Source organism: Hesperophylax consimilis, chromosome 11 (genome assembly GCF_061612785.1).
Source record: "Hesperophylax consimilis isolate HC1 chromosome 11, BYU_Hcon_1.0, whole genome shotgun sequence".
Taxonomy (NCBI): domain Eukaryota; kingdom Metazoa; phylum Arthropoda; class Insecta; order Trichoptera; family Limnephilidae; genus Hesperophylax; species Hesperophylax consimilis.
The window spans coordinates 35,687,881-35,711,975 of record NC_142846.1 but is presented as its reverse complement, the minus strand read 5'-3'; positions in this window follow the sequence as shown (position 1 = coordinate 35,711,975).

Genomic DNA, 24,095 nt, shown 5'->3' with positions numbered 1-24,095 from the left:
TAATAAAAACTTCAATAATATTTTATTTAATTTATTTAGCAATTTAAACGTTTTACAGTAGAATGAAAAAAATAGGAATAATTGCAAATGATATGAAAAATAATAAAACTTTGATTTCTCTGTCACAGCTGAGAAGGGATAAAAAAAGATTTCTGAACTGGTATTCCAAGGGAAGAGTGATATAAGGTTTCGGTAAGAGAAGAAGCTCCATGACTACTATTCCTGACTGCAGTCTACATATTAGCTTGATGATGGTCAATTATTTACTGACCTAAACTAGTTCTTCAGCAGAAACCAAAACCAAAAACGAATCTCAATTTATGCTCAATTTTCGGTTGAAACGGAACCTTATTAATAAGTTAAAAAAATATAGCATTTTTATCGTTGAATTTAAGTGACATAAAAATGTGTGAAAATAAAATGAAATAAAAGATTAAAGATATCAATTAAATTATTAAATTGGTTTACTTTTGGCAGTTTTTTGGTTCGTTGTTTTGTAACAGTTCTTGAATGTACGGTATAGGTATGTACTACATTTAAGAGAATTACAAAAATACGATAGATCTCAGAATCATTTAAAGCCGTTAACATAACCAAGTCAATAATATATTTTATTTTTCTTGACAAAACATTTATTTCACTTGACCATTTAAAAGCAATTGGTTGTGACGGTTAATACCGAAATAACTATATAATATCACACAAGTGTGATTCAAAAGATGTGCGGTGGCTGTTATGTCTTTTTTATTGCAACGAACTGCGCCATTTGATTAATAAGTTGGATGTTACTTTTTTGACTTCTCATAATTATTGTCATATTCTACCAGTAATATACTTTTTTTTTAAATAAATGTGGTGTACATGACCGACGTCGTAAATTCTGATTTAAGTACTGACCAAAACTACTTGCTGAAAAATACTATGTTCTCTCCGACATAAATGAGCCCTCCGTCCCACGGGTCGGTAAGCATTCAACATTAGCCGAGTTCTATAAGACCTTGCACATAAAATTAAGATCGGTAAAATAATGTAACGGTCTGCAGAGCAGTTTAGTGTGGAACTTTTCTGTGCTGGGTCTTACAGCATTTGTTTTATGTCGATTGCTTGCCGACCCGTGGGACGACGGGCTATACAACATATATTGATATTAATATCTTGGGAAGATACGCCAATCACATATCCTACCATTCGAAATATGTAACGGAAGAAGAAATTGAAGAATGCCCATCTATTTTTATACAATTTGACAGGTCGCCCTGTTACACATAATCGGATGAAAGTTGTGTAAAGGTAATGACTGAAGCATCTTAGAAAGTCTGTGACAAGTAATAAAGGGAAGGTTTTATCAATACCACAATAAACTCTTGAAAAAATACGCCAAAAATTAAAAAAAAAAACGATATTTCATAACAGAATCATTGATCACATTTATTAATTTATATATTCTACATATAGTAATTATGACTACAATTCTCAATGTTGTAAATGTTTTTGATTGTAAATTAATTTTTATTATATAAATTGTATTTTTAACTCTTTCCTGATATATTAATTGAAATAATTAATAATTAACTAACTAATTAACACAACTTTTTATCAGTAGCACATATTGAAATGAGACAATTTTTATTCGCCATACTGAAGCGGGCGCAGGTTTCGGCTAAGTCAAAGTTGGCCGAAACTGGTCGAAATCTAAACCAAAACTTCGATTGGTCACACTAGAACCAACCTAGGTTTAGAAAAAGCGCTGTAATCGCCTCCTGCTCCACGGAAATATAATAATTTAAAAAATCTTAAGAATTCAACATCTCGTACATAACATTTCGTTATTTTATGGCACGCTTAATGACACTTACGTTTCCCATGGTGCTTAAATCTTATATGCTTTAGTTAATGTGCTTAACCTGCCTATTGTTCAAACAGTTAAGCATGCCATACATTAATTAACTTTCTTGCGTATATTTTTAAGATCCATTCAGAGTCCCGATCCTCTAAGGTTCCCGGGGATTCATCAAACCAAAGATGTACAAGTTTTCAACACCAAGAAACTTAATTATTTTAATTGACAAACGACAAAAATAATATTCAGAAGTGTAATTATTTTAAATCATAAAGAGCAAGGAGTAACTTTTGCCGCCACGGAACTACCTGCTTTAAAAACCTCCCTTTAGCATTTCACCCCAAAAACAAATTCAATTCAAAAAGAATTTACTGAGATATCATTTCCATGTGAAACTTTTATGGGCTCCGCCGACATCTAATAAAAAGCAACCCCTAACTCGTAAAGTTTTATTCGCTTACTGGATAACTGAAATAATCCTTCGCTAAAAGTAAATAAAAATCTGCCCGCGGAAACCTATGTGAAATCTCACTGACATGCGAATCCATTACCTGATTAAGTGATTGATATTCCAACGGTTGGGAGGATAAATATGCTTCGAAGCACATATTGAACTAATGCCGATGAAAGGATTACAAAATATGCAGCAAACTTCCTATTCAGATGTAGTGAGAACGTTATACCATGTCGAAAAAAGCAATATGAATTTCGTGGACACGTCGAGTAGTGTTACATACATAAAACGTATTATTACATCTGCTCTGAAAATGAATACTACTTAACTATAAGTTTTGTTTAACAAAAATAAATATAAAATTGTGCAATTCATCGGAACAGGTCTAAACTAAAAACTTACCTTTTGAAGCTGTCATACCCTTAAATTAAGTATAAAATTCCTGAGAGAAAGTCCAGTTATATCCAATTTTTCAATTATGTCCTAAATCCTGTATCTAAACTACTCTAATAAACAATCAGTTGATGTTAATTAAGTGTTAATCTCAAGTGACCTACCAGGTAAGTATTGTACTGTATATTTTCATCATATATAGTCTCTGTATATTATCTTCATACATAAATCATTGTAGAAATGTATTATATATTTGTACAGAGCCCTTGAGGTGTTTTTGATCATCAAATCATTCTAATATTATTATTATTATAACAGAATGGCGTGTGCAATGATCTGTGTGCCATATAAAAAAAAAAATATGAATCAAGTCCAAATTCCTGGGTTACGAGTAACTTTACTATATTGCATAGTATCCCCCTTTTTTCTTTCATAAAAAAATGTGAATTTTCTTTTGCAATGATGGCGGATTTAGCTTAAATATGATGATGCTACACATGGGTACGAAACCGATGCTTTGTACTACCCATTCACAGTTAACAAACTTTACCAAGTTAACAGTAAACATTCCAATATCACTTAAGTATTTTATTATTGGTTTCCTGTAGTGTGATAAATGGAGTAGCGCTAGGTATTCTGCATTAGAATACTGTATTTTGACACATTGTTCTTGTGATTATGAGTTGTAAGAGTTCAGAACAGTCGAATTTAGTGATACGGATTTGAAAAAAATTAAATCATTCTGTTTTCAAATCATCTTTGTATTTTAGTTTTAGAGTATTTAATCATTCTGTTTTCAAATCATCTTTGTATTTTAGTATAGAGTATTAAGCTATTAAATTCTTATTGAATGTATGGTTTATGTATTCTAGGGAGATATTTAATTTAAAATTTACAAAAAATCGTGAAGGTATTTGAGATTCACGTCCCTAATTGGCTTTGGATGTTCACATCGGACAGAGTTCCATGCTTTTAAAATGCATGAAATTGCACCAAACTGTAGCCAATCTTTCTCAATCATACGGGCGTTGGGGAGGAGACTGTATGAGGTCTGCGGTACTAGTTCACTGTGGTAGGGTTGAAAGTCGATAGAGGTTGAGTCAGAATTAAAAAAGAAACCAATGATTAGTCTCAATATCCATGAAATCGATGGTGCCTACAACTCTGTTTTTGTATTGTTTGTAGCCTTTTGATGAATAACTTACCGCGATTGCGTCTGCACCGTAAATTTGGTGACAATCAGAGTAGAAGAATTGTTATAAAAAGGATATTAAAACCTCAAGATATCGATAAAATATTTCTCAAAACTTATATTGCGATATAGGTCCAATTAATTTGTTCATTCATTAGTAACGGAATGCAAAGAAAATAGAAGCCTGTTTTTAATTGTCATGATTAACGAGAGTCATTAAGAGATTTTTATCTTTTTCTCGAATTCAAAATCCTGTTTACATCAGCAAATATAAAAATTGACTGCGTCGTAATATTGTTTGAAGTTTTAACCTTATCTGAAATCCACAATCATAAGTTTTTTGTCTATATTATGAGAACACAAAACTTTTAAGCCAGAAAAGGTTTGCTAGTTTTGAAATGTTAGGCAAGAGAAACTTGCAAACTAATTTCTCATGGCTGGCAGTGAAAAGTTGAACTTTTAAATTTGCTTAATTAAGATAAATGTGTATTCTTAGCTAAATTAACTTAACTTAATTTGCGGGTTGTTCGATTGCTTTCACTTTAATTAGACGTTTCAAATTTGGTTGTTTGTTAAAAGCTCGTCAATCAACGAAATCAAACTTTTTATTATGCATGTATAGAAAGTCGTTTTATTCTGCCACTTCATCAAACAACTTCCGATTCTGGGAATATATCGGTGGCAAAATTTACTTTTAAAAAAACGTGCTTTTACCGATACATGTCCAACTAGCCGAAATACTAATTTCTGGATTGTATGGAAATAGATGTCATGTTACTGCAAGAAGCGAATGGTAAAAACTTTCGGGGATGCCCGAGGAAGACATGAATCAAATAATTATTTGGAGTAAAAATGTAATGTCAATATAATGTTTTAACAGAATATTAAAGTAAAAAAAAATTTTTTTTGTTCGGATACTCCAAAAGAAAATATACGTAAAATTACATTTAAGTAAGTATTGCAATTTTAGTATGAATATTTGCCGATATTGATAAAGTAAAAAGAATGACCACTATATTTTTTAAGAAAATAAAAAATTATTTTGGCTGAACAAGATCTGCTAACCTATCTGTAGGTAAAGGCGATCATAAGAAGAACTAGCTAAATAATGAGGCGGCCATGAGAAGAACTGATGCACAAAAGACCATGTGGAACACGCCAGCTCGACAAAAGCCATGAATGATATTAGCAAATCGATTATAGGAACACGTTAAGGTGAAGCTTAGTGCTAAATCACTATTTTGATCAATCTTTATAATGAATTGGTGTACATTACGAATACCAAAAAATATGCTTTAGATAAATTGAAGATTTTCTTATCGTTTCGCTTGAGTAGAATACAAAAAAAACTTACTCAATTAAAAATATAAATGTAAGCTACTAAAAAAAATTTTTTCAATTCAATATGAACGCGTAAAAGAAACAACTTTAAAAAAATACAATATTATAGATAAGATTATGTGTGACAGTTTCACTTGATCAACTTTTTTGCTTTCTTATAAAATTATTTACAAAATAAATAAAAACCAGTTTTGTGTTTGAAATCGAATGTTTCTAGACTCAGTTTGTCAAGCGATTTTAATGCCTATTACCTACAATATAAGGTATACACACATATAATATACACATTTTCAGACATAATTCTAAGTTTTACATAATTAGTCATAACCCATGAGGACCGGCGAGTCACCAAAGTTGAGCTAATGCGATCTTCCAAATTCCGACTGCCTTTTTGTTCAATTTTAATTCTTCAATCGACAACATATATTTTTTTATGTGCGGTGCTGTGGATAATTTTTTTGTTACGGACATTATTACAACGGGTATGTAGGTACTATTAAAGGGTCATATTATTACTAACATTTTATAAGTATTTAGAATACGCAATTTTATAAGAAAACGAGTTATTTATGTAGATAATTTTAAAAAAAATGAATAAAATAGACATTTACCGTAAAGCTCAGCTGAATTTTATGATCACATAAAATAATAGCTTATTGTGAATCCACCCCGGTACAACTTTTTGAATGAATATGAATACCGCACAAGAGTCCCAACTGTTCCCAACCGTCTGGAGCCAGTGGGATTATGGCATCCCCAATCGGGTTATTTTGTGAGGCTGAAGGTTATGGGAAGGCGAAGGAGATGGGGAGGAGGAAGATGAGAGAGTACCTGGTAATTCAAATATGATCACTAAACACGGCTAAAGCCATTTCAAGCAACGTTTCAGTTCTGAATGGTGGTCTTAAACCAGGGTGATACTGAGAGTATCTTCCATTCTGGAACACGCCGCAAGTATACCTACTATATATTGTTTTTAAATGAACCAATTGTGAAATAACATATTATTGTTAAATAATGTTAATTATGAAAATATAGTGTCGGTTTTGTATTTGTACAATTTAAATGTACACAAATGCAATAATACATACATACAAACACATACACATTAAAATACAAACACTCACATAAGCATATATGCATAGATGTGTACACTGTACGCATATTGTATTCAAACTTGTACATACACATGCACGCACAAATACATATATTGTGGAGCTAATGCATAAGTACGTGATTGGTAAAATAATTGAAATAATAAAATGGTTCTAAGTGAGGAGATCATCAGGTATAAGATCTTTCTAAAGGTATTAATTGAGTTTTAAAATAATCTAAGTCTAGAAAATTGCAGTATCTATTATAAAATCGAATCATTTTCGATGTTGGTTTGAAAAAACTCGTATTACTACGACAAGTGTCCATTCAAAAAGTTACAGGGTTTCTTGTGGCCTTATATTAAGGTTAATTTGATTAATTCAAGATGAATCATACACATTGCTAATGATTTTGAACAGAAAGATTATATCTTATAGTTTCTTCTTTTGGCGAAATTACAAATGAAGTAGTGCGTTAGCATGTTACTACATATATATCCTTATTTTATTCGATAAACTTGTAGCAAAAGCCTTTTGAAGTGTGATAAGTAAAATAAAAATAAGAATTTTTTAAATTTTTTCTCTGTCTAATCATATGTACATTCATCTAGATTATAATTATACTTTTTGTTTCACATATAGCAAACACTTTGTGGATATACATAATTATAAAAATTAGAATATAATAACTTTGTTTTTAACACCGCATTTTCGATGTATAAAACCAACCGGTTTTGGCACACCCTGAATATATTGGAAATATATAAAACAAAGAGATATTTAAAAAAAATTATTTGATTGTTATTATTATTTTATGAATATAATACATGTTCGCACATACATAATGGCTGTAGGGCATAGGAAAAGTATATGCGAGTTCAAATCAATATTTTTTAATAACATAAGAGAAATATATACAATTAAAAATAATGTATATAAATTATTTAATTAATTATTATTTTATTCTAATTATGCAGCTTATGATCATTTTAATTACACAATAATAATAATTTCCCATTCAAATTACACTCACATCTAAATGTATTCCACAATAAATTTCAGTGCCTTCAAATATCATTAAAAAAGTAGCGTAAATGCTTTTGAATTATGACACTTCATAAATTACCATTTAATATACTATAAAAGGCAGTAAAATAATTTTGTTTTCTGGCTCGTTCTAGACGGTCGGTCCACTGTGTGACGGAGAAACTATCTTTTTGCAGGAATCCTAATACCTACAATGCGAAGCGACGCCCCAGATAATAATGTTAATATATATACATCGGTTTAAGCCTACCTTTTTTTGGTAAAAGGAAATTTAAAAAAAAAATCGTGTATGGTAATGATGATATATAATTTTTGTTATACGACAAGAAGGCCTCTTGCATGTCATAATGGAGGGTATGACCGAGGGGACCAACTCTAGGGGACGCCCACGCCGAGAGTACCTGGAGGACCTGCTGGTGGACGTGCGCTGCTCATCATATGCAGAAGTCAAAAGAGCCGCACAAGACAGGGAAGAATGGAAATGGAGATTAAATGAAATTGCTGCAAACCAATCCCAGGATTGAAACCAGAGAGAGAGAATGATGATAATATAAACAAATGACAAATTATTTAAAAAAATTCAATGGTGCTGACACCAACCTTCATAGCTTTAAAAAATGTAGTAGCATTGAAACCAATACTTTTACGACTTAAAAAATGATTTTTAAAAATGCGTGGCCATTCGTTCTGTCGTTCCACATGGAGTATTATTTATTTGATTCCAAGATAACAATCAAGATTCCTTTTCGCTGATAAATAAACAACATACCTATATATTTATGACGACTTTTTTAAATTTAAAACAGCATTATTTTTACATGTAGTATCCGGTGGCAAGTTGATTCTGGTCTGATTTCTTACAATCTCAAAGTTCTTAACACCTTTTCACAATTCAGTATTGAAAAAATTTCCAGGAATTTCACTCCAAAAGAAAACATTAGTCTGTCAAATGATTGTAATTTGTTTAACACGTCATAAAGAGAGTGAAACAAATCGTCATGCCAAATACAAATGCGTTTCCACAAACACTTGCATTTCGAAATGAAAGATTCTAGGTGGTCCAGAAAATAAACTTTAATTTTTTTGGCTCCTGCCATTGATGTATTTAGTCAACGGCTTTTGCTCAATTAATTTTCGTTCGTTTTGAATTAAAAAATGTCAGAATGGAATAATCTAGAAACACACACAAATTTTTTTTTTTAAAGATTTAAAATAGATATATAATATAAATAGATAGTCATTTTCAGAATTCTTTGTTTATCCAGCGAATTGTGAACAAAGTTGTTAGATTCTTAATTAATTATTATTCATAGATTTTAACAAAAAAACCTAATTAAAATATGTCGTTTTAAACATATTTCAACAGAATCAACTGACATTCTTAATCGGCATATAAAAATAAATCTTTTTGATAATAATTTATACTTTTTTGCATATTTTATGCTTTTTAATTTTTCAATCCACTTGTGTTCCATTGTTGTGAGAAAATTATTATCTAGCAGGGTTGATAAACTATGTCACAAAATATAATGAGCTACAAATTTAATCGTTGTTTTTTTACATAATAAACCAAGGCAAGCTTAAACAAAATAAAACATCGCCGACAAAATGAGGAAACAATAAGATTAAGAATCGTGGTTACTTACCCGAGCCTAAACCACGACCCCCTCCCCCTTCGTACCCTCTCCGTCTACCAAATTGTCGTTAATTACGGCAGATTTATGTTCTGTTTAAATAGAGTTTTTTAATTGTCTTAACAGCCGCAAAACAATGGCCACGGTAACGCCTTTTCTAACTTCACATCAGAAACTTCACGCGACGTGCGAATCTTTTTTTATCAAGATTAACAATTCGGGGGCGGCAGTGATTGCTGTATTTGTAATGAAACAAATAAACTTATTTATTTATTAATGGAACATGACCAATTACAACGCATTACAAAATACAAGAAGTTGATGCAAAGAAAAATGTTACAATAAAGGATAATTAAAAAAATTACAGCAATGACAAAAATGGGGCACAAAATAATAAAGATAAGTCAAGACAGGAACAAGATTTTGATGGAGTTCGCGACTGTTTGCTGTGTAATGACTGACAAAAATCAAATTATAAAAATCAAGGCCTTGATTTGAGTTAACGGGAAGGGATTTAGGACAAGGGAATGAGATGCAATAAAGTAGGTAACTCAAATGAGATCAAAGTCTTTCCTATGTTTTTCTAAAGAAGAAAGGTTTAATTTTACTTCTAGTTCATAGCTGGAGGATTGCTATATCTATCGCTAATTGACACGTCCTCAATTCCTTATGAAACCTGTTCTGTCTATCTTATTTTCCATTACGGGCAGACATAAATAATTTAGGAAGAAAAAACACAAACCTTTCTGCATTTAAAAGTTTACCAGAAAATTAAGTTATGTTCAAAAATATGAATTCGAATATCATAAGTAAATCATTATAATACTATCTAGACCAGAGGGATTAAAACTAAAAGCCAAACAAATAATGATACCACTTACTCCGTTTGTGAAACATAAATATCATTAAACGAATGTTGATTTCATTTTTTTCTTTAGTAAGTAAGTCTTTTTTTTTCTCGCTTCGGCCAACAAATTCCTTGTTATGCTTTTTGCGATTTATCGTATGTTTAATTATAAAATCAATATAAATGTGAAAGAGAAACATATCTTTTAATTAATTAGAAGTTACAATTAGGCTTCTTTTAAATTTAAAATATGAATTATTTGGATTATATGAAATTAATATGAATATGGTATCTTATCTTATTTTTATCTGCTAAACATCTGTTTTCTGACTTCACAAGTCTTGATATGAATGACGCTGACCAAAATTTTCGATTAATTTTCATGTTATCACCTTCAGCCTTCGAGAGATTTTGCCAGTGGCTGTGCTCAGATTTACTACTTCAGATAAGATATTATCTTTCTTTAAAGATTTGCTTTAAAAAAAGATTGAATGAAAAGATAATATGACGGTTATTTGAAAAATGTAGAAGTATTTTTAAATACGTTTATTGTTTGTAGGCGTTGAGAGTATATCTTTTTTTATACCGCAAGGTTTATCTTTAAAAAAATCTTTACTATGTTTTCATCATAAATCTGACATGATTTTAAACCCACAACAGTAGTTTTATTACGATAATCTTACAATGGCTAAGGCGCCTACGTAAAGCTATTTCATATAAAAATATGACGGGATATCAAAGGCATATTTTAGTTGGAGTTAAAAACAAATAAAACTCGTCATAAAAAAATTACAAGTATTTCAAATAAAATTATTATTATACCGAGTACCGTGTTTTACACTTTCATTCGATTATTTGATTGCTTTTGCTGACCTTTTAAAATAAATAAATTGAAGTCTGACGACTATTACTTCAAAACGACAAAATATTATAACTCTCGACTGAAATTTTTCATTTCATGCATAATGGTCCTGTCTTCACCAGACACTTTATAAAAAAAATAATTTCATCTGATTTCAACCCATTAGAAAACATAATAAATACACTATCAATAGATTTCGTAACTTTTTAAAATGAAATCGCGCAACAGTCCCAACTGCTCCCAACCTTTTGGAGCCAGTGAGACTATGGCATCCCTAATTGGAGAATCTTGTGGGCTGAAGGAAGCGGAGAGGGGTAGGAGATGGAGAAGAGGAAGTTAGGGAAGTACTTGGTTATTTAGATCTGTTCTCCAAACACGGCTAAAACCATTTTAAGAAACGTTTGAATAATGAATGGTGGTCTTACACCAGGGCGATACTGAGAGTATCTTCCACTTTGGAAAGTGCTGCAGTGCAAATATATCATTATTAATGAATAAATTGTCAAATAATATAAATTAATCAAATAAAATTGAGATTTGAACCCGAGACCTTTGGCTTGCTATTCGCGAACATATATAGTTATAAGCCGAAATAATTGCCTTTTAATGACATCCACCCACTCTTCTGATTAACTCATAAAATATTTTTTTATTTTATATCAAAACTAATCTGCCTATTTTACCTAATCATACAATCTGATGCTGTTATACCAGGGCGCATAAGTTGTAGTGGCTATATTACCGGGCGGCGTAACTTGGTATTTGGTATTTAAGCCCAACACGCCTTACTGAGTCAGGGCGTTTTCTCTCCGCCTCTCCGGTCTTAGAAATTCTTCGCCACTTGATGGATGGAGTCAGCTGCCAAGCCGTAATAAGCCTTAATGAGTAATTTAGTATTTGAAGGTTAATTGGATCAACAATTCAATTGGAATAGGTGTTGCGGGCGTCATTCGAGTTTAAAATCATTACGAATAGTCAGTAGATGTAGCAGGATGATTTGTTTCTATGTAGTTACTGCGGTATACTTGTTGAAGGCGTTTGTAAAAGATGTTTAAAGCTAAATAAATTCTTTTAATTACTACCCGATGAATTACAACTGTTTTGTTTTTTGCCTTACTGAACAATAATTGATAATATGGAACGAAGGACCTGATGCATTGTATATTTGGAATGCTATTTATATCAAAAATTAGTATTGGCAATTTATTAGGAATCTCTTCAAATTATTCGTTATACAGTTATGAACGTGACTGCTTTCCCTTAAGGAATTAGTTGATAGGTTTCCAAAGCTTTTAGTAATATGATTTATCACGATTTCCGGACACGTGTTCATAAAAATCCTAATTTGAAAAGATTTTTTAATAAATTATCTATCCTTACTTAATTAATTAATTTTCTCACTGATCCTAATTAGCATAAAGTCACAGTTCGTAGTGTTTAGTTAGAAAACCTGTATTTATATTTGAAAAGCTCTGAGAGATAATAATTTCGATATTTGTTAATACACTACCTTGTACTTCACCACAAAGGCATATGTTTTAGATGTTTAAGACGACTAAATACCAAAGTTCTTATGTGCATATATGAAAATAAAAAATTATTTAATTTTTTAAAAGTGTTCGTATGATTATCGGTCAACATTAGCCGACACGAGAAAAGCAAACAACTTTAGGAAATGAGATTTATCTCTATCTATATTAAATCTGATCTATAATAAGTTGTGTCGCAGACCCTGAAAAAAGGAGATTCATCGACTCCTTTTTAATTAAGAAACTCGAGCCCTCATGATGACATGTTTGTCGCCTGTCGATTTCGTTTTTATCAAAGTAAAGACTAAATCTTTTTTGATCGTGCGTCGTGAAATTAGATTTCTCTTTTCCTTTTCACTGTTCTCTTCACGACGGATTTATAACAATTCTTTCTGGAATATCTTTGTCATTTACATTTGGATAGGCAATAAAATGAAATAAGTAGTAAATAACTTCTTATGGACCTGCCATGAAAAACTTATTTGTTGATAAACTATGTTATTGCGATTATGTCCAGAGATGTTTTCGTTTTCACGCTTTCGCGTGCAGTAAAACTATTTTACTACCGTTTTGTTGACGTAGAAATACTGCTTTACGTCATTTTGTAATGTGGATAAAGCTGCGAAGTTTGTTAAGCTGGTCAATATTAGGAATTTAAAAAACTTTTTATGCGATTTTATTGAATACTGAAAGGAAATAATTATTCAATTTTGAAATTAAATAATAACAAAATAATACTTAATGCACTTCTTAGTTCGACGGTGTTAGATGAATATATCGTGTATAGGTCAAGTTCGTTGCAAGATTTGCATTTAAAATAGACTGCATGTAAATTAAAGGAAAAAATCAATCGATTATGCTATTATCACAAGGAAATACCAGGAGAGATGAAAGGAAGCCTTTAGCTGGTGATGATGTTTGTTTCTTGAAGATTCCGTGAATCACTTATAGCTTATAGGTGAACACCTTATATAATCACCATTAATGTTTGATTTTCACAACATGCCAAATTTGCACCATTTAATTGACTTTTCATGAAAATTATTGATAATAGCAGCGAAATAACATGCACTATCAATTACGACGAAAATTTGAAACATAACACAAATGAAATGTGTGTGTTAATAACAAATTTATAACACTGGCGTCGGTTTTATTTTTTCACTTGTTGTTTCTTGCAACGTAAGAATTTTTGGAAGGGAACAAAAGGTAATGAAAATATCATGAATGTATATATATGGGACATTGGAATGTGTAATAATCACAAAACTGTTTTAGTAAAACAGGTAAGATTGTATGAGTAGGCAAATAATTCCAAAGACAATACAGATAGGTAATAAGTTAGCTAGTTAGTTTAATGTAATAAAGTTTCTAAAATAAACGTTCTTTTACAGGGTTTATTTCACCCATGTAATTCCAGAGTAGGAGGTAACATAATAGAATTAAATAAATGAAGTGAATTCCATTAAGAGTTTGGAAGTGTGGTGCGAAGCGTAATTAGTCAGAAATAGTAATTAAAAGTAATGAACTGTATCGAAAATTAAGCACTGCATATTTTACACTGGCTTTACAAGTTGTCAACTGGCAAGTCTTAAATAACTTGCCGACAAAGTTGCCATTATTTATCATAAATGTAAGAGCAACATGACACAATTGTAGAACATCGTTGAGGATTCGCTTTATGTAAATGTTTCTCTTCTCGAGCTTTAAATTTCCTCGCGACAAATGTTTCCAGGAATCTTCCAAGAAAAGCGAGGAAAAGAAATGCACTTAAGTCCTAACTAAGGAAAGAGTGTGAGAAAAAACGTGGAAGTCGGATGGGATCAGACAAGAACAAATAAGAACCTGTGCAAGTTGACAGGCGAAGTAGATGGACTCAGTTAAGTTTTAAAAACAGCTTTCTATAGTCTATACCTACTCTATAGTTTTTTTTCTTTTGCCCCCCTTTACTCAGTTCTGCTGCCGGATATTTTTGATAGAACTTTCCGTTTAACGGAAATAACTTTTACACCCTGGCGGAGCTTTTAGTAGCTTTATCGTTTTGTTGAATTCACCGGAAAATGCATTAAAGGCTACACGTGATATATAATGGAGCCCTTTCATGCTGGGATCAAAACATTTAAATACACGCGCAGAGAAGGTACCTAATGGGAAAATATCGCGTTTAGCAACGAAATGGTACAACATTTTCCACCTCAATTAGTTGCCGAATAAAAGGTTGCCCGTTGAATTATTTACACGGAAATATAGAGTCATGGTATTTTGTCTAAAAGCATAATTTTCCCACCAAACTCTAAATAGGGACCCTTTTAACTATTTACAACTACGGCCTTCATACCTTTGCGGGAATATGAATAACTTGACGTTTACCATTGAGGATTAGTCGTAAGAGAGTTTAGTTTGTATCCTGAGGTCAAGGACCTAGTTTCCGATGAATCGTTGATTTTGCTTATCATATTAACTTATGTATATTGAAGCTTTTTAAAACGTCTGAAACGTCTTAACGTCGTTAAAAATCATGTTTTTAATCGGATTGCAAAGCTAGATGACGAAACACAACCAACATTTTAATATTCACTGTAGGTAGGAAAATCGCTTATTACGTTAAATATATTGGAAGCTAATCCATTGTAATATTGATAAATTGTTTAATGGTTTACTTAATCATGGCTAAGTGATAAATGAAATCACTTTTATTTGGAGCTTAAAATAACGTTTGTGGAAATGACGTAATAACTGAACATTAAGGACAATAAATAATTCAATAATTTTTAATCTTTTTTATTATTTTTTATGGGAAACAGCATAAGAGTCCCAACAGCTCCCAGCCACATCGAGCCAGTGAGACTATGGCATCCCCAATCGGGGTATTTTTTGAGGCTGAAGATAAAAGTGAGGGGTAGGATATGGGGAAGAGGAAGGTGCGAAAGTACCTGGCTATTCAGATCTCGTCACCAATCACGGCAAAAGCCATTTCAAGCAACTTTTAAATGCTGAAAGATGGTCTTATACCAGGGCAACACTGGGAGTATTTTCCACTCTGCAACGTGCCGCAAATATACTATATATTATTTTAAATAAGTAATTTGTGAAAGAACCCAAATTAGTGAAAAAAAACCAAAAATAAACCTGGTCCGCCATCAATAGGTTAAGGTGCTCCCATAGCCGCTGTGCCCACATGATGCACAGATGGGGCCTTAAAGAGTCGGCGATGTGTGAATGTGGTGCGGTGCAGACTACCGAACATGTGGTCAACGAATGCCCGCTCCATTCATTCCCCGGCGGGATTGATGAGGTTCACATGGCGACGCCTGAGGCCCTAAAATGGCTCGCAGATCTAGATGTCCCCCTCTGACCCCCCACCATACGAAAGAAGAAGTGAAAAAAAAATTATTTGCGCACGCCGGGACTCAAAGATTATTAAATCAAACATACAGAAAAATAGTTTTAGAAATATATTATGTGGAAAATACTCTGCAAAACCATGGAGTGTCTTATGTAGTTACCAAGTAACTAGGTCTGGTGGTTCCTGAGAATAGAGAAGGAGATGAGAAGGAGGGAGGTAGGGAAGTACCTGGCTATTCAATTCTGGTCACCAAATATGGCTTAACAATTTCGTTTCAGAATGGTGGTCTTTCACCAGGGCGTTTCTGAATCTACAACTCTAGAACGTGCCGCAAATATACAAGCTTTATATATATATATATATATATATTATTTCTTTTAAATAAATTGTAAAATATCATAAAATTGTAAGGTTTCCCAATTTACTTTTCTGTGAAAGACAAGAAAATGACGTAGTAAAAATCATGTAAAAAAATCAACTTGAAAGTTATAGTACTGTCCACCCAGCATCATCAGTAAAAAGGTATTGGGTGATATTATTTTAACAAAACGCAAAGAAGGTAGAGTAAACAAAAAAATTAAACAAGAAAATTGAAATAAAAAATGAAAGTAATAAAGATTACGTCACACGTCAGTGCATTTTATTTGAATTCGGTGGTCCACACTTTAATTGAAAGAAACAGGCCCGTAGTTGGTTGGTTCCATGTGCCCAATTTGTCGCTGCCCGAATCCTCGAAGGCGAACTTTATAAAGTTGCACCATTGCCCGCCTTATTTTCTCCCGATCCACTCTCACAAATGAAATCGAACGGCGAACTTTCGGGTTCTTCTTTTCTTTTTTGGCCTATTTCATCCGAACACAATCTGATTAAAGTCCCAACCAGAGGTAAATGAATGAGATAGCGTCGGCCGTGAGAGAACAGACGACGAAATAATTTTTCTAACTGGAGAATGGGCCACGAGGCTAAATACATTTTAAAAATATTAGTTTGTGGGAAACATTATAATAATTTTTCACATTTGTTATTATTACTATTACCTACAGTTGGTTTTTGATGCTAAAAATCTTTTCTTTTGAATTTTAGTTTCTTTAAAATTCTTAAATATATCTCATACAATCACAATTAATATTATTTTTTCACAACACGACTTTGTTTTAAGTCACCGCACAACGGTAATGAATTTGGGGATTTAATTTTCTCTATTTAATGGCGTTTTCAGGAGAATAATTATCCAAGCAGCAGGATGAGATAATCTACCAACGGCGACAATATTACGAATAAAAACCAAATGACATATGTGTATTAATGATATTTGAACATCCACGCCAGTTCTTTCTTTCTTCCGTTCTTTTCAGGTAAGACTTTTAGGAAACAAGAGGAACAAGGGAAAGGACAAATTTTAACAGGACATTAAGAATGTGGAATAATCACAAAACTGTTTCAATATTAAACAGTAGGACTTTACAAAATATTGATAATTTTCATTCGATTATTTATTTCATGTAGGTCAATAGAGAATTGACGAGAATAATGAGAACATTAACATCTGACGAGCGCCTTTAGATTTCACGCTTTTAGAGATAACAGCAACTTTCATAGAACCAAAGTTTCACAAAAACAAATTTAAATATTCCAATATGCCTTATGTATCAAAGAAAGGAATTGGTAAGTTTTGATGTTATTTTATTTATTGCATAAACAGGAGTGAAACTAAATAGATTTATTGACTTGTTTATTTCCCAACTTCACCCCTAGATTGAATTAAAAAAATATTAGTCATTCAGAATATATCAGAATACGCGTCCATTGCAGGTGGCCTTGTCTGAAAAAATATAATGGACGAGATTCGAAAATATTATTCGGACGTGTTCCGACTTCCTCATAAAATAGTCGTTCTTTACTGATAGTTTGTTATGAAATTTGTCAAATCACTCATTATGGGCCTCTAGTCCCGTTTTTGACAGGAAAACGAAAAAATTTAACAGATTTATAATAAATTAATAATATTTCATATGATGTTAGTTTTCTCCGTTTGGTAATTACAAAGTTCTCTCGTGAAAATGATATGAGATGAAAATAATCGCGTCAATTTTTAAATTCCTATACTAAAATGAATCAATACACTAAAGCACTAAAGTTCGAGACTTTTTCATCCTTCATACTTCAGATAATATGGAAAAAATTTCTGCTCATATCGTATATTATACATCCCTAGATAGCAATTCCTCTTCAACCAATGTGGCTGATAGAAATAAACAGGTCGAACACAAAACGTACAAATAATCTTTTTCGGTGCGCCAATATCTGTATATTCTATTTTCCAATGAGAGGGGTCCGCAAGGGAGGAGGCCATCACAAAATTAGCGATACCGGAGGAATGTTTTTCTGTTTAACACAACCGATTCCTTTTGGACAGATTCAGGGGGGGGGGGAGATCTTTGTCAATTCGCTTTTGTACGTTTCAATAAGAAGAATCAAGATACGAGTGTATCGGTAACTACCTTTGCTAATAGGTTGAGATATTTTATTCGGATTTGTATTTCAATGATAATTAACTGATTTATTTGGCTTTCGGAATTCTTTAGCAAATTTTTTTTTATAGAAAAACTCTAGTATTTTGTGAACGATTCGATATTTGGTAGGTACGAAAAAATTATTTTGAAAAGAGTGTGATTTGTTTAATGGGATGCACAGAATGGCTCTGTATACTTTCTGATGACAAATAGTAACTCATCCCTTGCCATTTAAAAAAATACATAAATACATAAATTGAATATCCCACAAAAGTTATAGTGTGACTATAGCTTTCCCAATTGTGACATGTTTTTCAACTTAAAGTAGGAGGGAAAATAGATAGGGAAAAGAAAAGTTGAAGATACCTGGCTATTTAGATCTGGTTATTTAACACGGCCAAAGCCACTTCAAGCAACGCCACGCAATTTTGAAAGTAACTGTGGTGGTCTTTCACTGGAGTTTATTTTACTCTGAAATATTTCACAAATTTTCCTAAAGACGAAGATGACATATTAGATATTTGCGTAGAAAACTCTTTCAGTAGGTAACCAACCACTCAGTTTGAGAAAATAATTGGTTTCGTGATTGAATTTAAAATCACTTTACTGGAGTCAATATGCGATGTTCAGGAAGATAATTTGATACGAAAAATTTCTTTCTTTTCAACTTTCCGGAAGTTCTATTAGCCTAAAAATAGTACCCAAATAGTATTTCATAGATATATCGCCCGGTCGCATTTGGATTACCCAAACGCTATCCAAATGTTTCACAGTGTGAAATATTTTAATAAAATAAAGGTACTAGATAATAAACTTGTTTAATGTATTTCTTGGTTTAAAAATCGACATAGAATGTGTTGGTGGAAAAACTTTTTCAATTAAAAAACTCACCTGCCATTAAAGGGACCGCACTGCGTTCACTCGAAAAACTTTTTAATACGCGATAGAAGAATTAGAGTGGAAGGAAGAGGAAAAGTTATAAAATCAGGTCACTACACAGATGAGTAATTTTACTATGTTGGAATGTTGGAATTTCGCTTGATTTGCATATCTTCGTATCCTATAACAAATTGAATTAATACTAGTTTTGATACCCGGCTGTTCACAATAATTCATAATTTTCAATATTATTCTTACTAGGCTTTTATAAAATGTGATAGAGAAAAATGATGTTTTACCTAGATATTTCAAATCTTTATAGCTCATGATGGAAATTCAACTAAACACAGGTGCGCTGATCTAGGTTTGCCAGTCAGAAAATTAGTCATTCAATGTGCTTGTGCTTGGGGTCCAGATTGTACTTGTGAACAACTTTACTGAAAGTAGTCGACTTCAGTATGTGTCTACAGAATATATCAATGGAGTGGCTTAAAATTAAGAATTTTTATTAAATCATGCATTGGAGGGATCCCCACCACTTTCCTAACGACGGTGTAAGGAAACTGATTATTCATCTCCTTCTTCCTACATGTAAAGACTCTATTTTGAAGTGAAACTTCTTTACGCGCGTCATGCATTTTCAAGGACCGGAGTAAAACCGACTCATGACCGTCACGAAAAACCGTGATCATTTCGCTATAGGAGCCTAGCTAATATTATATACCTAGTTTAGGTCACTCTCCAAACTCAGCTTCGTGGTCTAGAGGCAGAGCGCCCGACTGTCGTCGTGAAGAACCGAGGTTTGATCCCCGCTTTAGCTATTTTTTTTTTCTTTTTGTGATTTTTTTAATACGAGGAAAAGTGATGAAATGCTCTCGTGCTGCGACTTTGTCAGGCATACATATAAGAAGATATCTACATGATTTGTAATAATGTAGTAAAAAATTACATAAATTTGAAAAAATTCGAAATGTCTAAATCCATTATTGAGACTCTAGACCGGCAGGTGTTCACTCGAGTAATTGTCTAGAAGTAACGGTCGGTACCTATATGATATTTTGGTCGAAATAAAGCTTACAAATCGAGCCGGTAGAGTCGCTCGGTATTTTGATTAATTATTTTTATTTTGAATCATTAAAATTACTAATCAAGGCCGATAACGCGACTAATTACCCTCGCAGACGTGCGTGACAAGTTTTTTTAGTAAAAACACAGCCGTAAGTGAGTTTTTCAAAATTTAGAAATGTTTTTCAAATTCAGACTCCATACGGGTATGAGACTGTTAAAACACAATAGATCTTTTCCAAAACACACAAATATACGGAAATATTTTTAAAAACGACAGATATGACTTCACACTGCCGATATATCTTCGATTCGACCCTATATAAAGCGTTAAGCGCTTGTTATATGATAGCGAAATTTCGCAAACTGTCAAAATGTCTTCATTTTTTTGTCACTAGAGGGCGGTAGTTGTACATTAATGAAATTGTTTAAATATAACGTCACATGTGCGTTTGTCGCAAAGCAATGAACGTTTAATATGAATGTGAAATATTAAGTAAAACAAACAACTTAGTAAAAAGGTCTGACTTATTTGCAGAACCTACTATTTTGGTAAAGCATTTAATTTGACATTTTTTATAAATGTTTCATCATTCACTTGCTGTTGTCATTAGTGTTGAGGAACATTTACGATACATATAGTTTGTTTTACACGGTGTTCGGAAACTCGTGGTATAAACAGTAAAACCCTTTATAGGTCATAAGCTAAAAACGGATAGTTTTGAGACCTGCAACATTAAGGTTTATATTTCTTTATGTTTACAAGTTATAAGCCCTTGGGTTGTAATCATTCTGAGGTAACGCACAGAGGTCTTGAATCGAACCAACCGCCCGAAGTTCGCACATGTTGAGTAAATTTACGAAAATCGCGTCCTGGTCAGTTTCTCTATAAAATTATCAAAGCTGTTATTCCCCTGTAACGCAAATAAATAAAAGTACATTTTTCCTTACCAACCTGTCGTTTTGTAATGAAAACAATAATTTTATATCATTTTTTTTAAATGGACACCGGTCAGAAAAAAACCCGCTGGAAAATCGAAAATTTCAAAAAAGCTAAGCAAAAAAAAGTTTTTTTCTGTTCATCAAAATGAATATAGAATACATAAATAAAACCACTAAGGGCGTAGCGTTTAAAAAAAAGTTGTCCTATAAAGGGATAACTTGTGAATAACCTTTCATTTATTGTCAATTTTGGGTTATGACTTTTTTTATTTGAGCTTTCGTTTTCGAGAAAATCGAAGGTGGATTTATTTGATAAATTTCTTAATTTTATATTTGATAGAATATCTATACATATCAATTACATCATTAGTAAATTGACCTCGAGAAATAAAAGAAATTTTATTTTTTATTTAAATATTTGTTAAGTTATTCTGTGTTATTTAGTACAACTAAACAATAATCTTTTTTCATTTATTCGTTACTTGAAGCATTTCTTGTTTGGAGTATTTTTCCGGCTGCCATGGATAAATCATAATTTTGATCTACAAAGAGAAAAATAATAATTATTGTTTGGAACTTTACAACACAACACATACCTAGATAGAATATCTTTGATTTGACAACGTGTGAATGGTTACGTGTTTATACGCAGAAAAGCGATGGTATTGTTAATTTCCTTAAAAAGATTTTTTTATCTGTTTAATCTAAAGATAAAAATAAAAAACGGTAGTAAACTTTTTTACTCCTCATAACGAAAATCGTCATTTTTCTCCCATAATGCCATGACGGTCACCGGTGACCGCAGTTAATTTTCTTGATTTTCATGGAAAATTTTGGTAAAAAAAAGGAATACGTTTTGATGGTCGCCGATGCCATCTGAGTATTTTTTTTTCAAATTTAAAATGGTAATGATTCTTCATTTCCACAATGGCGTTCAACGTGTTAATACCCACCATGTAAGGTAGGAACAGTGAAAAACTTGACTTGTTTTCACTTAAAACGTCCGATTTTACCAAACCAACAAATGATCATGTGAGATGGTAATTTTTGGTTTAATTACCAAACGTGCCCTATGAAAAAACGTTCACTCTCCCACTTAGTCAGAGCGCGTAAAGACAATGAATTCTCTCACACACACTTGCATAAAGATGTCGCCAGTAAACAACATGACGTTAGTGCTGACCGTTAGGAAAAGGAACGTATATTAAATGTTGTATTTTACGCCTTTTAAAAAATATGACTCTTGAAAAAATACAATACGTCAAATTTACATGAAAAAAGAGAATTTGTGAGTACTTACTGTTTTTGTAGCTTCCTTAGATTATTGCAATTCTTTAGGTGAGTCGGTATTCTACATTTAGACCCATAAATGAAACATTTTGATGGCATTTTCGAAATATATACGCCATAAAACAGGGAGCCTATAGTTTCACCGCCATCACCGGGGGCTTCCATCCCGGAATAAGTAAAAAACTGTGAAATGTGTTGAAAATTTGGTGCAAAATGAAGTATTTATTTAATTGTTAATATCCACAGATAGCATAACGATAATAAGAGGCCGTACTTCTACAGATGTGTGTATTATATACATATTTTAAATTAAAAATATTGTGTAAAGCCGTTATTAACGCGATAATCATAGATCCAAGTTTTAAAAGTGGGTTGTATGGTGTATTAATGTTTTTATTTTTTTTATGGTCAAATGCCTACACAACTACGAAAAAAATAGTCAGACTGAAAAATAATAGTCCATTAATTGGTAACAAAGAATATGAAGTCTGAGAATGACATACGAAAGGTAGTATTAAGCCGTTTTAGAGAGCCGTTTTCCAGCAAATCACCATCTATAACCCACTCTTAACGAGACGTTATGTGATATTATTCATTTGCCGTGTTTGAAAACGAAAATTTGCGCGGGACAAGTCAATTGAGGAGTACACGTTGAATACGCGGTTCTCGTCGCGCGAGATACCTCTCGAATCCCATATTTTTATAACTTTTAATTTTTTTATCACATGCTACTTATAAATATGTCAATAGAGAGAAAAAAATAGAGAATGAAATGAAAAGAGAGAGAGAAGAATACTAAAAGTTTCACTTCCGTCGCGCGTAGGCTTGCCACACAGTGTATTTTTTATTTTTTTACATAGCTACATTTTATTATAATGGCCTCCGTGGTCGAGGGGTAAGGATCTCGTCTCTACACCTTATTGAATTAGTTTGAATTATTTTTAATTAAGAATTAAAAATAATATATAGTATATTTGCGGCACGTTCTATAGTGGATGATACTTTCAGTAACGCCCTTTCGTAAGATCACCATTCAGAATCGAAACGTTGCTTGAAATGGCTTTGGCCGTGTTTGGTGACCATATCTGAATATCCAGCTACTTCCTCACCTTCCACTTCACTCTCACACTGCTCAAGCCTCATAAAATACACAATTAGGGAATGCACAAACAGTCTCACTGGCTCCAGACGGTTGAGAACAGTTAGGATACCTGTGCTGTTCACATTTAAAACATCTTGACTTCTTCAAATAATGTTATAGCGATTTCAAATAAATATATTTCACATATATTCTGAACGTCCCTATACCCTACAGTTTCCCTGCATATAGCGTTTGTTCGTACATATACATACTAACTAACTAACTAACTAACCATCACGCCGTTTCCCCGCAGGGGTAGGCAGAGAGGACGGACCGCCAAACAACTCGGTCTTGGCACACACTCCTTGCCTCATTCACATTCATACATCGTCTCATACATACTCTTCTATTGTTTTGACTCTTGACATGGCCCGACTCAAGTATCTGATTCACTTGGTCGTGCCGTGTCTTCCTCGGGCGTCCCCGACTTCTGCTACCATTCACATTTGCATCGTACATTCTCCTTACACTCCTTTCTTCGCTCATTCGCTCTACATGCCCAAACCATCTAAGCGTCCCTTTCTTGATCTTACTCATTACGCTTACATCAGCCTTGCACTCTTTGCGGATATCCACATTCCTCACACGATCATACATGGTTTTACCACACATACGCCTCAGGCATCTCATTTCAACAGCATTCAATCTACTTTCATCCTTTCTTTGACAGTTCCATGCCTCACTTC